At 38.2% G+C, this 18,695-nt stretch overlaps 1 long non-coding RNA gene across 1 annotated transcript in view; it reads left to right on the forward strand.

Moving 5' to 3' along the window:
* Nucleotides 1–4,957: 4,957 nt before the first annotated feature.
* Nucleotides 4,958–18,695, forward strand: part of LOC108449172 — a 21,206-nt gene continuing 7,468 nt past the window's right edge. Inside the window, exons 1-2 of the long non-coding RNA XR_001865309.1 lie at nt 4,958–4,969; nt 8,996–8,999. This is a non-coding gene — a long non-coding RNA (uncharacterized LOC108449172). The remainder of the gene's footprint in view (nt 4,970–8,995; nt 9,000–18,695) is intronic.

The raw sequence follows: 18,695 nt of genomic DNA on the forward strand, positions 1-18,695 counted from the left end.
ATTTTTTTTTCTTTTCAGAAAATGCAGCAATTAAGGGAGAAAAATCTATTCATTTATACATTATGCTAATTGTAACTTGGATAATATGTCACTCACTAGGCCAAGCAATTTCTGAGCTTGAGCAAGAGGGTGAATAACATGCTTTTTGGCTCTCTAGAGATTCTTAGCTTGATTCCCAATGTGGATATAAGGAAAGACAACTATATGGCAAAAAATGAATTGGCAGAATTGTTTTCTACCTTTTTTCTTCTTCTCTACCTGAAGATGTGTAATTCAGAGTTCTGAACGCAAGTCATCAGGGCAAGTATGACCTCATTTCATTCAGGAAACTTCAGTACAGTCAGTTCACAACCTGCCCAGTCAAACAGACCTATTCAAGTAATTACACTGTAACATCCTACTACTCTTCTAGTCATCAAGCTTGAAAAGTTACCAATGCTGAACCCACTTGTAGAAGCAGGTGAAACTTTAATAAATGTTACAGTAGCTTGCAAAGAAATGAAAACCGCCAAAAATACGAAAAGTAGAAGACAATTGGATGCAAACTGAGAGACTTACTGTTACTGTGTAGACTGAGAGCCTCTCAGGTACAGTAGAAAGCGATAGATAATAACAACCCTCTTTTAAAATTTAAGCTTAGTGAGCAGACAGTGAGAAAGCTGTCCATTCTACCCCCTTTACCCTTTTGAGGGCAAACCAAGTGAAATCACTCCTGGACAATCTCATGGAGGAAGTTCATATATTGTTACTTTGTTTGCAAGGGCTGCCCTGTGTTGGTGATCTTTGGCTATTAGGATGTGCAGAGCAACAGAATGCTTTTGACCTTTGTTACCAAATCAGCAATGTTTCCCTCCTCCTTGATCCCCTTTTCTGTGACTTCCCTCTGTACATATTTCCCTCTTCTGCCATTTTTAATCTTGTCTTCAAAATTATTTCTGCATATAAGGAGATAAACTGTCTACCTCTGTAATGCCTGAGAATGGTGAGTTGAAGACCAACCAGACCAGCCAAAAAATGCCTTAGGCAAAAGAAGTGCACCAGGTCCTGGGAGAATGGCTGCAAGAGGCAACTAAGTATCTACCTGTGACTCATAAACCACCTTAAACTCTGATATTTAGAGATAAATTTTTCCTCATTATTTATTATACTACTACACTTGTCTTTCTGTCTATTTTGGCAAAATTAGAAAAGTAACTGCTGTGCTCGAGGTTGTTTCGGGGTTAAAATTAACCTCTTCTTTCCTGCTCATGTGGCTTGCTTAGGAAAGATAGAACTTTGTCAAGTAACCTCTCTGTGGCAAAGAGGCTTGAATTACCTTTGCTTTGCATAATCCCCACATTTCCTTTTATTCCTTTCTTTTCATGCTGCACATTACTTTTCTCAATTTTGGGTTTGAGCTTTTTTTCCTTATGTTTTCCACAGGACTAAGTAGAGAAGCCCCAAACTAAAATCTCGAACCATGTTTAACTGCTTAATATTACATAGTGAAAAACTTCTGAACTTTCTGGGTCCATTTATCTCTCCTGAATTAAGAAAATATCATATTGCCAACCTTGATTAGTTCAAGACTTACTAAACATCCTCAGCAATCAATACTACAGTTTTCGTTTGAGGCAAAATTATTATCATATTCCAAGTGCCAGTTATATTTAGGCAAGATTTGTCGCTTTGAATTGTAATCAGAAGAGGTCAAAGGTAATTCAACACAGACAGCTCAACATGTTCAATATAACTGTGTATTTGTTTGTAGTAAAAATGCTGAAATATGTAACGATTTCTGTTTCTGCATTTTCATATAAAACATGAGCTTGCTCACCTGTAGCTAGTTTTTATCTTCTTTAGTCACTAACCTTAACGTCTCACTCTGATAGTTTCTTACTTTAAGAACATGGGATGAATTATGTATTTTTGGTTGCATAACATAAGGGTGAGCTCAGGGTCCTCTAGATATCTCCCCCTTTTGATTACCTTGGCATTTCCCTGACTTCTGACCAGCTTTTTCCATGCCATGTTGATCAATATCCAGCTGTAATAACGAGAGCTTGCCCACCTGTCAGCTGTATGTGATTTGGCTATGCATTTTTCTATTTCATAGATCTGATCCTCTGTAATGGAATTCTGGCAGAAGATACTGCATTCAAGGAGTCTGTGGTCTTGAGCAACCCCTATCTGCTTTACTGGGCCCTGTACTTAGCGCTTGAAAAGCCCATGTGTTAGCATGAGGGACCATAGTAAAATCCCATATGTATATACATACAAAAAATGTGCTGGAATGTGCTGAAATATCCAGGATACATGCCATTCCTGGATACAGTTGTTAGATGCATGTAGATGGGTATGCTCTGGTGGGCATTAAGAGATAAAATCCCTATGTCCAGACAAGATATATAGTTGTGTTTGCTGCATTAAAGAGCAGCGTTATGGAAGGAAGGGTGAACCTTTCCACAGCCATGCTGTAGCTGTCCACCTGGATTCCACCCAGTGTTGTGCAAAGGTCTTGTTCCAGTATCTGCAAGGACGTAAGGTTAAGTTTCTGTGTATAATTCTCTTCCTCTTTCAATCTCATTACTAAAGCTGTTTTACTTTGTTGTTTGTTGCCTGTTACAAAATAGTTCTGGGTGCTGTGTTTACGCTAGGGTGTTCTGAGATGAAACGGGGACAACAGCATTTAGACCACTCAAAGCCCTCTTCTCTGATTTATTACCTTCCATTTTTATGTCTGGTTTTGACAAATAGCATTTCTTATACCCTTTGTGTCACTGGATCCTAAGAGCAAACTAAACCAGCTCTGCACTGGTGGTTGGACCAGTAGGGAATTTAGAGTGGCTGTAGATATGTGTCAAATTAATATAAAGGCTTTTACTTATGTAATAGCAGAGTGTTTCCCTACTAAACTTCAGTGCCTTGTGCTCATATATTTTCATGCACAGATATTGCAGCCCTCTGCCTATCCACACTCTTTTTTTCCAGGAAGAAACATGAGGGTTCTTGCCCTGGAAGCCCTGAATTCTGAATTTAGTCCTTCCTCTATGTGGAAATTCAAAGGGCCACATTGAAAATATGCAGAAGGAGGAACAGAAGGCAAGAAAGGTCATCCTGGCAATGCATTTTTCTGCTTCCTTCCTGGATCACTAAAGATTAATTTATCAGAGTGAAAAAAAAGTCTATGCAATTGTCAAAAGTATTTTCTGAATTCACACAAAGGAATCATCACCCTGGCTTTGCCTTGGCTTGTAGAACATCTACACTTTCATAGCTTCTGGCTTTTTTCTCAGTTTATCCCAGAACTGCAACATTTCCACAGTGCAAGTGACCTTTGACAATTCAGCTGCACTGGTAAGGAGTGAATTAATAATTGGTGAATTTGTAAGCCCTGGCTATGGAGGTGAGAATGGACACAGAATGCTGGAATTAGTGGTTTACATGTCCTACACTGAAGATTACCTAGTCCTCCCTGTCTTTTCCTTGCTTCATGTCAGAACAGATATGTCCCCTGTAATTCTCATAGTGCAAAGCCCATTTTTAAAAAGTTTTTTTTCTGAGAAAGAAAAAAACAAGCAAACAAAAAAACACAAACAAAAAAACCCATGTACCAAAACGGAAACTCCTAATCCACCTTGATATAAATCTGTCATATTAAAACAGTGATTAAATTTTTCTTGCAGTCTCAGGTGTGCTAGCATTTTACTTCTGTCTTTACTTCTCACTAGGGTTGCAGTAGTATTGCAGCATACATATCTATGACCTTTTGAGCAACATTCATCAAAACATTCTTAAACAATTTTGTAAGACTTGAAGTTAACTTTAGGCCTTGGGTCTGAAATTTTCCAATCTATTTTGAGGAATTTCGAAAACATGCAAAAGGCTGTTCTTCTGCATTTAATTTTGCTTCTTTTGCTGCTTTGCTTTTTTAGGCACTTACAGTGCTGCAAAATGCTGATTTCCTATGAAGACCAGTAAGTGGATATTTACCTTTCCCATGTTAGGTCTGAAGATGGATTCATCTTCTGCATAACCCTTTTTCTAGATTACAGCTGTTTTCAGCAAAGGCAATGGAAGTTTTGCCTTAAATGAGGTCTTTGACATGCAATAGGAATCAAAATCTGCAGTAATGCTTTACTAGCCTTCTGCTTCAAAAATTATTCTCCTAATCATTAATTATACAGTGATTGCATATATTTGAATAATTTTAGATTTTAAATTTATATTTTTACTTTGAAACAAGCAAAAAATAAACAAACTTCTTTAGGAAAAACATAGTTTATAATGTTAGGATTTACTTTATAACACTGAAATATATGAAAGGAATTTTATTTTCCTTTCTGGGCAATTTTTCTATATTAAATTGATATTTTATGTTAAAACACATCTTACAGCATTTAAGGCGTTATAATAGAAACAAATATTCAGTTGCATCAAAAAAAAAGCTTCTTTTGATCCTACAAGGGTATATAGCAATGCCATTATTACCCATTTTGCATTTGTTCCAATTAAAAAATGTCACCATTGAATTTCGCATGGAAAGAAAATCACTTACAGTGTTTGATATGCACAAAGTACTTGACTGGCTATGACCACAGGTTTCTGTACATACAGGGAATGTTTTCTTGTTGACACACAAAAAAAAATTAATTGAATGTGTACTGTTACTGCTGCATTGAATTCTGTGGTTGGTTTCAGCCTGTGGACTTCATACGCTCTAAGTTCCTGTCATATCAAATCTGACTTTCTCAAACTCCATTCCAGGCAAACTCATGTTTCTGATGGTTTGGTTGGAAAGTAACTGCTGGGTATTTAACATGATCTTCAGTTAGCATGGAGGGTACAGAGGCGAGTTAAACTCCTGATATCATATCAAAGAGAAAACTCGTGCTCAATAAACTCTGAGAAGTCCAAAATTCTCCCAGTGCTTTCTTTTTCCTTGCAAGGCACTCACCATTACAATTTTCCATTTTGGCAGAACTGCCTGGTCATCCTTGGGTAGAGCAGCCCCAGGTACTGCTCACACCTCAACCCAAGAGGATGCTTTTGCCAGGAGGAGAATCTCCACCCTGGCAGGGCTCAAAAAGCACCTACAGACCTTCTTGCAAAAAGCAACCTTTCCCTGTTATATAGCAACAGCCACAGCTTAATGAATCTGAAGAGAGAAAGTTTCAGCTTCTTTCTCTGACTGAGGACTTTGCAGTCCTGGAGAATGCTTTAATTACTGAGCTGTGCTGGCCATGGATATTTTCCTTTCATTATCCTGAAAGTGCACCAGGGCATTTTTTTCCATTTATACACATAGTAAGTGGAAAACAGAACTATTTCTCATAAAGAAGAGAAAAAATTGACTAAACCCCATTTTAGCACTAGGGTAAAAAGTCCATAAGTTTGTATAGAATGTTTTACCTAAAAATATCAGCTGAGAAGAAAAAGAGGCCATATTGATGCCCAGGAAACTTATAACTTTTTAGGGTAGGACAGGATATCTGATTTATAGCAACATAGCAGAAGTTATGGGGAAACAAATTAACAAATTGAAATTAAAATCAAAAGACTCAAACCTTACATTACGTTTGTGAAAGCAAGCTGAGTTTTGTTTAAGATCCAAAGGCTTTCAGCAGAGTGTTTCACCAAAGAGGAAAAGAAAACATGAAAACTTAGCAGTAAAATTAAGAGCTAGAAAACATAGATATGCCTACAGAAGAAGAAGAAAAACTGAAATAATAATAATAAAGAAAAGCTGAAAGACCTTTCTCAGGAATGAAGGAAATAAATCAAAAATAATTAAGACCCTTGCTTGGGGCTAGTTCATATAAATCAAAAAAGCCTTAGGTTGAAAAGAAAATTTAATTTAAAAACCCCTTCCTTGTGCCAAAGATTTATCATTTTTAATGCCCAGTGGGAACAGAATAGGTTTTTTTTCCTTAACCCTAAAGAGATGCACTTCTGTTTTTGTTGATAAATCCAGGTGACTTGTATGTTACTAAGCCTTCTGAATTTTTTTTATTATCTCATTTTTCTTTCATCTTTAAGAAAACAAACAATTATTTTAATGTCTCAATATCTTGTGTTTGATTGGTTATTGTAAAAAATAATTTGACTTGAAAAAGTGACATTTGAAGTTGCTTTTTCCAAGATATTTTTAGTTCTTCATCATGACTATCACCTCACTTTGCAAGACTCTCTTTTAAATGCTTTTACATATCAGAGTCTAGCAACCAGGCAGCACTACAGTACAATTCTGTAACTGTTACATACTCTATTTTTAATGTCACAACTCAGACTAAGTTGCGACCAAAACTCTCACTATTATCCTGGAAGGAAATCTGATTTGATTGCATAAGGCAGGATTTCAATCAAATCAGTAGTACTGCCATGACAGGGGATGTGGCTGGGAAATGCAACCCAAAAAAGACCCAAGACCATAAACAGAAATGTGATCAGTGAAATCTGTGATGTCCTGATATTTGATGTTCAGATGATCATCTCTAGCTAACAAGTCACCATTGAAAAGCATCCCAAGGTGAAAAAGAGGAATGAGGATAGAACAGTGCAAGACAGCAATAGCATGGGTGGGGGCAGAAATAAGGTCGTGGTCTTTCTGCTTTTATTTCTGTAAGCAATGCCATCACTGCAAGAAAACTGTGAAAGAAGTCAGCAAATAACAGCAATGGAAAATGAGGGAGAAGATAGAACTATAGTACAAAGGAGAAGGCAGGCACAGAAGGAGAGTGGACCCATAAGGTATATATGTCTGAGATGAGAGGGGTCTGATTATCTGAGGCATGATCAGCCAGCTGAGAAAGGTAGGAAAGCTGAAGTCAGTGAGAGGGAACTTGATTGTTCTTTATGATTAAGTACTTGAATTATGAGACTATTCAGTGGGAGAAAACAATGAACAATTCAATTTGTCTGGCTCAGAATAACTTCTATGATCCCTGGACACTCAGTCATATCACCCCCATTGTCAGGCAACTCCAGTGGCTGCTCATTAATTTCAGAACCCAGTGCAAAATGAACTTCTTGATTATAAAACTCTCCATGAGCTTGCTCCAGTCTCTCTCTACTTCGTCTGCACATTTAGCACTGGCTTTCTCTTTTTCCCTCCAGACAACATTGCTGGTGTGATTAAAAGCTCTTGTTTCTACTGTGCCACCACATCACTTACTTTCCTGGTTTGCCAGTGGCTGTATGAACACAGATTATTAATAGAGCTTGTGCTGTCAGAGCAGAAAAACAAACCACTACTAAGAAACTGCACTGGATTTTGAGCAAAGAGCAATTCATGTCTGAAGATGCATTTTCAGTCCTGCAGCTGGATATGCAATGTTTAACAAATGTAGAAGTTTGTGGCCATGATCTGGCTGTTATTGTGCATGATGTCCAGCGATACTGTAATTTGCCTCTTGTCTCTAGCCAGTGAAAATGATCTGATAGAAGGAAGTGGAAAGGTACTAATACCTGTGAATTAGCTCAGGGTTAACTTCATGCACCAGAGAACAGGAATATCTAAAGTAGGCATTGAAAAACACTTGAGGATGAGCCATATTTTGTGAAAGACTGTCAGATTCGTGTTACTTTCATTGCATATCTATTGCTTGTTACAAATCTGATTAGCTGTCAGACCTTGTTAAGCAGCAGGCTCTCTGGTGTTCATATTTAAGCTCTTAGTTTGACTTTTGATACTGCTTTTGTGCCAACATATGGATTGATTTTTAAGATTAATTTCTTATTTACTTTTCACTGGTAAAAGAATATAAGGATGCAAACAGAAATAGAGCATCTTAGAAATAGGAGTTTGCTTTCAAAATACCAATGCCTTTAAAGGCAGCTAGCCCCATTACACATTCTTCTTACTGCCACAAGCAGCCCTGGTTTAAGGAGTTTCCAAATGAATTAAAATTAATTAATGAGCTTAGCTTTTTTGTATCAAATATCATGAGGAGGCAGGTGCCAGCACCTGCCCAAGGGATCTTTCACTGAGTATAATCCTTCTCTAAAGAAAACAGAAGAACAGAACTTGGACATACTGTTCTACTTTAAAAATGTTTTACTGCAGCCTCCTTATGTCATTCTTTGGGTATTAGTCATAACAACATCCACACACAACCAATCCAGGCTTCTGCCCAGCCCAGAAATCTTGGAGCCCTACAGAATTTGTACTTGGAACAAGCAATCAAAATATACCTCTACCCTATGTGACTCCACAAAGACTGAAATTTTAAAAATTATAAAAAATATAGAATATGTGACAGTTTATTTTTTTCTACTTCCTCACATGTACAGGAGTGCAGTTATTCTTACACTATCCCTGATGCATAAAGTAAAATGATTTTATTTCCACTGAAAGTCTGCCTAAGATCACCAAAGAGTTGTGATCCAAAATAAAGAGTTGATCCAAAATAATTCTTTTTTCCACTCTCTAACACTGATGTGGAGAAACACAATCAGGATCTCAGATAAATGTGAGACCTGGAGAGGCAAGACCCACCCAGAACTTCCCGTGTGACACAAGGAAATCAGATCTTACTTCTCCACCCACACAAATGAACCCTAGCTGCTGGTTTAAATGCTACGGACATGAGGGAATGGCTGTTGGCATATCACAGATAGCTGTCCCTTTGAGAGGTGCTTGAAAACCAGCCAGACCAGGCTGCTATATTGGTACAGACTCATGTAAGGAATGACTTTGAGGGTAGATGCTGGATGAAGAAAACACGTGCCATATAACTTGGTCCTAAGGAGGTTCCCAACCAAACCTGATGTGGAAGACTTGGGTTGTCATCGCCTGTGGTGTGTCATTATGGCTTCAACGCTTTGTTCCCTTTGAGTAGGACAATCATTTTCTGCCAGACAGGTTACTGACAAGCAATGAATTTCTCTTCAGAGGTGAGGTAAAATATGTAAGGAAGTAATCTGAAAAAGCACTACTGAAATCACAGGGTTGGGAGACATTTCTCCTGCAAAATATAGATGTGTCCTAACAAAATCAGTTGACAGAATGAAGCAGAGAGGTATTATGAACAGAGGATAGACTGTACAGAAAGAACATAAGCATCACCTTAAAGCTGAAATTAAAATGGGGTGAAAGGTACAGAGTAGGAGAATAGAATAGAACAGAAAGAGTCAGAATGCAAGGCCTCACACTGGGAGAATAAAATAATGTTGATTTCTGCAATTAGCCTGGAGATAGTGGACTGTGATGACTGAATAAAATAAATTGGTCCTTGTTTTGATCTCATTATGTATATAATTCATCAATGTAGTGCTTGTGAAAAGTGGAAGTTTAAAATGCAGCCATTAAGCTGTTTTCAAGTAAGCCTAGGAAATCTTCAGCCTATTGTGCAGAAAGCCAGTAAGCGTTCAGTGAACACTGTGCAGAATCGTTACCACAAAAGAGGTATTCGGATTGGAATTGGTACAGGCACATAAGAATGATTAAGGGACTGTATGGCCTGTCTCACTAAGGCACTTTAGGAGGCTGGGTTTGTCCAGCAACCCAAAATGTACAACAAAAGGGAGAAGACTGATTTGTCTTTGTGCATCAAGAAGAGAACATCAAGCACTAACATTAAAGACAAGGACAGTGCTGAAACAAGGACAAATGGAGATAAAAATCCTGTGCATACATATATCATAAATCAGAAAAGGATTTCAGCCTACAAAGCAACTGGGGGGTCAAAGAGTAAGACATCAAAATAAAGTGCTTGGCATGTTTTCAGAAGGATTCTCCTGTCCCTAATACAGAATCACATAATTGATGACACTGGTATTTTGTACCATTCCAGCCTTCATGCTAAACCCCGTGGGACAGTGTCTGGTATCTCTGCTTATGTTTGACAATTTATCAGTCTTGCTTCTGTTACAAATTTTGCTGCACTGCTCCCTGACTGACCTGAAGAAGCCCCTGTATATTCCTGTCCGATCCATTTGTGTCACAGGACCTGGGCAGAAAGAGAACTGCAACATACTCACAGGGTTACAGAATAATCTGTACAACTACCTCAAGGAAATCACAGGTGAAAGCAAGGCACTATCATAAGTGAACAAAAGTAAGTGAATAAAAGTAACAGGGTTGATCCCATAAGACACTTAACAGAGAGAGATAGATAAGTTCAAGTCATCACTGAAGACAGGCTTTAAAAGGAAGAAATCAGAAGGTATTCAGTGCACCTATGAATAGAGGAACAACGATTATTTTTTTCAGGCTGAGAGTCAGGAACACAGTGCAATGTTAGAGTATATCAAATGACTGCCATTTGGTGTTAAAGGCAAAAGTTTTAGCCATTCCTTGATTTTTTGAAATAACCAGATATGTCTTGTCTCTACCCAGAAAAAGTTCAAATATACCCAACATGCAATTTATGTACTGAATTATGTAAATATATATATATATGCTGTTTACTTGTAACTAAAGGAAGAGAAAAATATAAATATGGAAGTACAGAATGAAATAAAAGATAGAAATATATATGCCAGATGCCCACTGGTATTTATACACATTCAGTGAATTTGCAGTTTTATAAGATTTTTACTTCTGTTCTACACCAAAACATTAGTAACACATAATAAAATGTGTTCATTATTTATTATTGACAAACAAATTACGCACATGCTCTCCTAGAGTGAGAAAACTGGAGATAAACAATCTGCAAAGAAGGAGGAAACATAGGAAAAACTAGGCAAACAAGGAAGGAATCTTTTAATGATTGAAAAAACATACTGATACAAGATAAACAGCCACCCGGGAGTTAGACAGATGATTGGGAGATAAATTAAATAGCTTCCCAAGAGAGATCAAGTGCTGGTACATATTCGTCAGTAACCATTCAGAAGTGATGAGGAACTCTCCATGGCCATCTGGAAATGGTTCTAGCCAGCCTGGCCTGATTGATTTTATTAGCTGCACAATCTCATTTTTGTTTGATTGCTTTGTATCTGTATATGCATTAGAGGAGAAAGCATTTGGGATTTTCTCAAGTCTGCTGTTTGCTCCTCTGGACAATGCTCCTCTCCATTTTCAAAGTCAATACAATTTTTCTTCCTTCTAAGATAAGGCCTTTTTTCCTCTGCTGTTCATACAGAGATTTCAAAATAGTATCCCCCTGAAAAAGAGTGGAGGGGGAAAAGACCAGAATTTCACATTTACCCTGAGGATATAAAGCAGAAAAGAAAGTTTGGTGTGAGGTGATGAAAAGGCCTTCCCCAGGGCAATCCTGGGTGATCCTACCTGTTAACACTTGCACTGCAGAATTTGCACTTATTTCTCAAACCAAGAAATGTCTTACCCCCAGGAATATTTGAAGATTCTGTGTGTGGCCATGGAGAATGGGATTTGGCATTTCACGAAAGATGCAATATAAAAGTCACTCTGTCAAATATATGGGCAAATCACCTAATACTTTAATGCATCTGAAAAGGAGAAGTTTCACAGTACCCCTCCATCTAATTAGGCCTCTAACATTTTATAAATCTGTTCTCCTTGTACACTCCTTCAGTGATTGCAATCTTTATTCCAAAACACATGTTAAACACTTTGGAGTGCTTTCAGTAGATCCCTGTTCTCACAGCAATAAGTCATAAAATGAACCATTTGAATTTACTGGTTAGAGCTATCAGTCTTGCTGAAGAGGGAAGGAGCAAAGAAGAGAAGACCAGATGAATAGTTTGGATAATATTTTTTATTATATTAGTTCACTAAAGCAGATGTAGTAGGAGTGATCAGTGGGGATATATACAGATTGAAACAGGCTGTAAAGTTACACGACTAAACAGCATAGATGACACATTTACATTTTTCAGAAATAAATATTTGGCACAAACATGCTCAGGACGATTTTTTAAAATATGGCAGTGCTTTTTTACTAGACAAATAACTATTACTCTATGTATAGCACAAAAGTAGTGACAGTTATAGGGGGGCATTTTCTATATTCATTAAAATACCTATAAAAATTAATGTAAAAATGTGATTATAAAGTGTCACATAGAGGCAAAGTAGAAGAACTGAGAATACAGGAGGTTATGGGCAGATATACAATTGATAGCTTCTTTTGTAGCTATGCTTACAGAACACTCAGTGCTGTGATGGGTAAGGGCATCTGAGTGCCAGATATTTGAAAAGCCATCTTTGGGAAACTGAGACAACAGTCTGTAATGCTGATACTTAAATAGAATATAGCCCATTTTCAAGCAGTTTGGGTATTCAGCCAAATACCTGAAGGTTGAATGTTTCAGTCTTTTGAGGAATTAGGCCACCTATGTAGCTCTCTTGGCTAGTTTCTTTGGAAAGTTATGCTCCTAGTGGTTTATTTTTGGAGCCAGATTCATGCCTGAATCTGTGACTTACTCCAGCTTTCCAGGTTTTGTCTGAAGGTGCGTGAGAAAGCCCTGAGATTGGCAGGAGAAGCCAGGATGGCAGCCCCTGCACCTGGGCTATCCTGCAGCTGGGTCCGTCCCAGCCCAGCAATCCTCAGCCATGCACAGAGAGCTTTCTCACAGCCCCATCCATGCAGGTTGGGAGGGCTGAAGACAGCTCCACCTCTCTTAGAAAACAGGTAATTTTGAATTAGGAGACAGCCCTTAAGCACCCTGGTGTGACAGAACCATTAGTGTTTCCTAAGAGCCTGATCCAATTTCCACTGGCGTAAAAGCCAGTTATGAGTATGCTTAACTACAGGCCTTAAGTCAAATATAAATAAGCTTAATTATGGGCCCTATATCAGTAATGAGCATGCTTAATTATTTTATTTGTGTTAAGCCTTGTTTTCTCTCGGGTAATTTTAAATTTCCTTGGCCTGTGTTCAAAAAAAATTGTCGGTGTAACTTTCTATTTTTGCTCCTGTTTCTATTCATGAAAAGAGCAATGATGAACATATATATCTTCCCAGAGAGCATAAAAAATTCCAGTGTGTTATGTTGGTCTGTTATAATTAATTATCACTTACATGTCATTTTAATAACTTTATCTTAAACATCAGATGTTAAAAATGATGTAAAGATATTTCCATTCCAAACAACTTTGTGTAGTATTTCAAATTTCAGACTTTAATAAAGTGCTTAAAATACTACTGCTTTGGACTGTGACTACGTTAATTAACCATACCCATCCATAATCAAACATATTAGTCTTTTCATGGTGAAAAGGCAATTTCTCCTGCCTGCAGACAGATATTTTTACTTGGATATAATATATCTGACATTTATTTAAATAACAGAAAATAGTCAGTAGGCTGGCTCAATTCTTTCCAGGGACAGGGAAGATTTGTACATTTTAAAGTGGTAACTGGATCTTCTTTCACATGGAACATCTACTGCCTACAAATTTCACTTTTCAATCAAGGTCACAGTGACTTCTATCCACTCCAAAGTTGTTTTTCCAGCATTATATTTCTTCCTTTGATTAAATTTGCAATCATTGTCCCTAAAATCTCTCAATGCTGATCACTTTCAAAGAACTTTATGATAAGACTATTTGGAACAGACCACAATTTTAAGCACAATCCATAAATTTAATATGTAAATATTTTTCTTCCACTTTCACATTGTTTTTAAGAATTCAGGATGTGAAAAAAACTCAAGATACTGGCAGAAAGAAGAAGACCTTGACTAATATATATCACAAATATATCACTTTGTTGCATATACAATGAAGATTTCAGTTCTGAACTTGTTAGCAAGAGAAAAATATGAAACGTGCACAATAGAAATAACTTCTTGATAAATCTATTTCCGTTTACCTACCCACATCTTGTTTAGTGTCTACAGCCCTAAACAAAATTCCCTTTGTGACCCACATAGCCTGTTTTGGGGATTTTTTGTGGTTAATTTAGCACCTTTCTCACTTTTGCTGGTTTTTCTTAGTCCTTTTATGCAACATATCAGTTAAGATTATGCTTTCTCAAGTAATTCATTATAGAAAAGCTATGTCAAACTTGTGCTGTTTGCTGGATACCAGGGGCTTGACAGGTGGGCTGACAGACATTCCAGAACTATCAAAGACATAAAGGTAACTGAGTGAGTGAGTTAGCGTCCTGTTCCACAAGATCTTCAAAAAGTAATCTCTTCATGTTGGTGGTGAAAGAGATTAAATGTGAAGCTTTTCACTGAAGCAGAAACATGGGTGCTTAGCTGCACATTTTCATATGAAAAGACAATTCTCTGACAATAATAAAGAAAGCCACCACTGTGAAATAGGTATCCAATGGACAAATGTGAAGAGATGAAGTTGGTTTTGTTAATTTTTGCATTCTCATTACAAAGAAAACTGCGCCAGAAGAAGGCCACAGCCAACCTTTGGATCCAATATTCTCAGCAAATGCTGCTGCCTGCTACTTGAGCTACAGTGGCAATGTAGATGTGTTAATCATTCTGAGAACCATCTGCATGTTGTTAAGCAGTCCTGTAGATCCAAAGCAGCTACACCAGAAATATTTAAAGTGCCTCACTGGAGACCATAGGCTAGAGAAAGATCTTAAAGGATAAAGAGACAGGACAGTTAAAGGGATACACAGTAATTTATTTTGCCAAGAAATCTGTGAACAGCTAGAAAGATTTCAGTCCAACCAACATAAGAAACACCCTCTGTCAAAGCTATTAATGCAGCTAAAATTATACCTTAGGAACCACTTTTCGGTTTTCCTAAGGGGTAAGGAGACATAGTTTTTTCACCAAGGCCTCCTAATCTCAACATGCACTAAAGCACTTGGGAAACCCATTCTGTGCACGCCTTCAGTGCAGTCACTTGGCTTATCAGGTGACACATAGCATCTGTACAGTAGCATTCACAGTCACCACCAACCTGACAGGCTGACAAACTTCTATCCTGCGGCAGCCTGATTAGGGGTATATGTATCATATCTTCATTTATATTACTGCTCATGCAATGTAGATTAATGGTTGGCTCTAATTATAATGTTTGGTTGAAGTACAGAGTTGCTCCTTTTCTTATTTAGGGCTGGTAAAAAATCTGGTTGTGACAAGTTTTATTTCTGGGATAAGTGACTTCCCAGATTCTCTCAGTCATTGCTAAACAGGTAGTGTTTAGCCTCTGATGGCATCTAAAGCTTACATGTTTCTCATAATCTCTAAAGAAACCTGAAAAAGCCCCACCAAGTTTTCCCATTTTTTTGCACATGCAGCCATGAGTTTCCATTTGAAAAGCTGCCCATTATGCCTACTAGTTGGGCCAACAGGTCACCTAACTTACTACAGCAAGGCTAACCTACGACCTACAGCTGGTGTTGATAACTGAGTCCCATGGGGGTGTTTACCCTGCCAATTCTTGAGCAGACCATCTCACAACTTATGCCTACACTGTATATTATAAAGCAGTATTTCAGAGGTTATGCAGGCTTCTCTGGACCACAGGTCTCATGATGTTTAAGATCACTATAAAGCCTCCAAAAAAGATGTTACTGTTTCACATTCTCTTGGTTTTGTTAGGAGAACTTGCTCATCAGTGCTCATCAATGGAAAGTTACTCAATTAGCATATCCCTTTTTCAATTATTGTCTGAAGTCCTAAGCCTTGCAAGCTGTATGTCTGCAAAGGGAAAAATAGTATTCAGTATATCTGTTTCACATTCCTATTTACTTGCAGAGAACCTGAAGCAGTTTACTAATTGTAAAAGGAATACAATAGGACAGGATTTTTTTCAGAAACTTCAACTCCCTTTTAGCCAGCATTAAGTTCAAAAGTTCCCTCTCTTCTCAGAGCCACACTACAATCTTCACTAACTCACTGTTGTCTCTTGCAAGTCTTGTCTCCTTGTCCTAGCCTTCAGAGATGCACACATTCACATATGAAAATGCTACTGAAAAAGCACTCTGAAGTGTGCTGCAATTGCTTTTATTTTTAAGCAATAGCAGGTGCTGGCATTCAGGGTGGAACAATTTCCATTTCATCTGCTTACTTGCAGTTTCTTATCACTATATGGCTGAGGGTATTGAGCCTACTGTCAGTAAATTTGCAGATGACACTAAGCTGGGAGTGTGTGTCGATCTGTTGGAAGGTAGGAGGTCTCTGTAAAGAGACCTAGAACAGTTCAATAGATGGGCAGAGTCCAATAAGACTAAGTTTAAGAAGTCCCAAGTGCTGAGTCCTGCATTTTGGCTGCAATACCCCCTGCAACGTTACAGGCTGGGGACAGTGTGGCTGGACAGTGCCCAGGCAGAAAGGGACGTGGGGGTGCTGGTCAACAGCCAACTGAACATGAGCCAGCAGAGTGCCCAGGTGGCCAAGAAGGCCAATGGCATCCTGGCCTCTATCAGGAATAGTGTGGCCAGCAGGACCAGGGAAGTCATTCTTCCCCTGTACTCGGCACTGGTTAGGCCACACCTTGAGCCCAGTTCTGGGCCCCTCAGTTCAGGAAGGATGCTGAGATGCTTAAACGTGTCCAAAGGAGGGCAACAAGGCTGGTGAAGGGCTTGGAACACAAGCCCTGTGAGGAACGATGTTGGAACCCTGGGTTCAGAGAATTTCAGTCTTTCAGTGCTGACAGGCAATGGTCCTCAAAAGCACACTGCATTTGACCTGAGGCCTTGGGAAAATTGTGTGATAATACTGAGATTGTTGCTGTGTAATTAAAAATAAATTTTTTATGTCACTGGGTGGAATACGTAGAGACGTAGAAAAATTAGGTTTATGGGATTTAGTAACAAGATGGAGGATTTTGGGTGTGGGTTTGTTCTTCTTCTTTCCTCCTTCTTCTTCACAAATATGGGTGTTCAGGTATTGTTTTGGTATTGGTTCAAAAAGCCTGCAATGTGGATCATAAATGAATAGTTACTGGGTTATAAGTAAAAATAAATTAGTTGTCATTCAATAGTTGGGTGGATTGGACTTTAAAAGGCCTTGGAAGTTAGAACTCGGGCCCATTTCCACCTTGTTAACTTAGCACAATCTGTGCAGCTATGCCATAGGGAAGAGTTAATAAACATCAATTAGAAGATAAACTCTGTGTCTCCTGCATTTCAATCTGAACTCTGAGTACAAGAACTCATGAAACAGAGGCAAAGAAAAGAAAAGAAACAGAGAAAATTAATAGAACGACTGAGGGAGCTGGGGTTGTTTAGCCTGGAGAAAAGAAGACTCAGAGGTGACCTTATCACTCTCTACAACTTGTAGTCAGGTTGTAGTCAGGGGTTGGTCTCTTTTTCCAGGCAACACCTGACAGAACAAGAGGACACAGTCTTAAACTGCACCAAGGGAAATTTAGGTTGGATGTTAGGAAAAAGTTTTTTACTGAAAGAGTCATAAAGTTCTGGAACTGTCTGCCCAGGGAGGTGGTGGAGTCACCATCCCTGGATGTGTTTAAAAAAAGATTGGATGTGGTACTCATTGCCATGCTTTAATTGTGGTGGTGTTAGGGCATGGCTTGGACTCAGTGATCTTGAAGGTTTCTTCCAACCTGGTGATTCTGTGGTTCTGTGATTCTGTGGTCCTTAAAGCAGTGTCTCTTCCGTCCTCTTTCATATAACCATGACAGAGTCCAGAATTTCAATCAAGTAGAGTTCTTATTTGCTAAAGACATTAATATAATTCCTATCAGTGCTTATTATCACAACTAGGTGTTTCAGTAATGAACTTTATTTGAGTACAGAAATGAGTGAAGTCCGTGTTAAGGTCTTATTCTGTAACTGAAAAGGCTGAATTATTATGCTCATGTTTGAGATTGGTCTTCCATCTGCATGATGCACTGAGAATGATCAACGAGAAAATATGCAGGTCCGAATGATAAGTATGATTGCTATGCTTTCTACACAACTTGCACCCCTGCTGACTCTGACAGTCACAAAGATCAAATCTTTTCAAATTTCTTTCACTGCAGTGTCAGAAAAACCTAATTTATGTTTTGAATCTCCGCAAAATTGTTCATTATGCAAATCCTATTTTGTGAAATAGATGTGAGAGTGAGAGAACTGATTGAGGCTGAAAGGCAAAAGAGGCTATAAGTTACGAGAGATAAAAATGCACTAGAGTGAAAAGAAGAGTATTTCTATTCAGGTGCTGCTGGAAAAGTATTTAAAAGTCTAAGTTCATGTTTTTGTTTCTCAGCTTTGTGCCTTCTCCATCTGAAAATAAAGTAGCATACAAAACCCTTTTATACTAAACACAGCTATTTAAAACCCTTTCATCTGTAGGGAGATACTAAAATCTACTGTCTGCAGTACCTCTATGCTCAGCTTAATAGTGTATGACTGTACTGCAGCATTGCTACTTCATAACTCTTCCTTGGATCATCTCTTGTCAGTCAATTTGCTCCAAATGCTAGTGCAAATTTGCTGATACAAGGGCTGCCTTCAGCCCTTTAATCAGATAAAGCTGCTATTAACAAAAGATGGCAGCATGGATCATTTTATTGCAAGGCTCCTACTACATGTGTTCATATTTCCTTGAGTATGGCAACCATTGACCTTGGCAGTCTGGATTGATTCATCCAGTTCAAGGATCACTTAGCTTCTGTGCTGAGTGATGGTTGCCTGGCTAACTACAGTCTTTTTCATTTCCTGTTGATTTAACAGTGTTTCTTATTTTATAGATTATCATAGCATTGAATTATAAGTTTGGATCCTAATTCAATTTCAGCCTCTCTCAGAGCCCTTTCCAGAACACTGTTAATCAAGGAAAAGCTCTAGCCCCTGGTTTATTTCCCAACATACCCTAAATACCAGTATTAAAGAAAACATGCACACACACATTAGAGGGAA

The sequence above is a fragment of the Corvus brachyrhynchos genome, unplaced genomic scaffold, assembly GCF_000691975.1.
Source record: "Corvus brachyrhynchos isolate BGI_N302 unplaced genomic scaffold, ASM69197v1 scaffold17, whole genome shotgun sequence".
Classification (NCBI taxonomy): Eukaryota; Metazoa; Chordata; class Aves; order Passeriformes; family Corvidae; genus Corvus; species Corvus brachyrhynchos.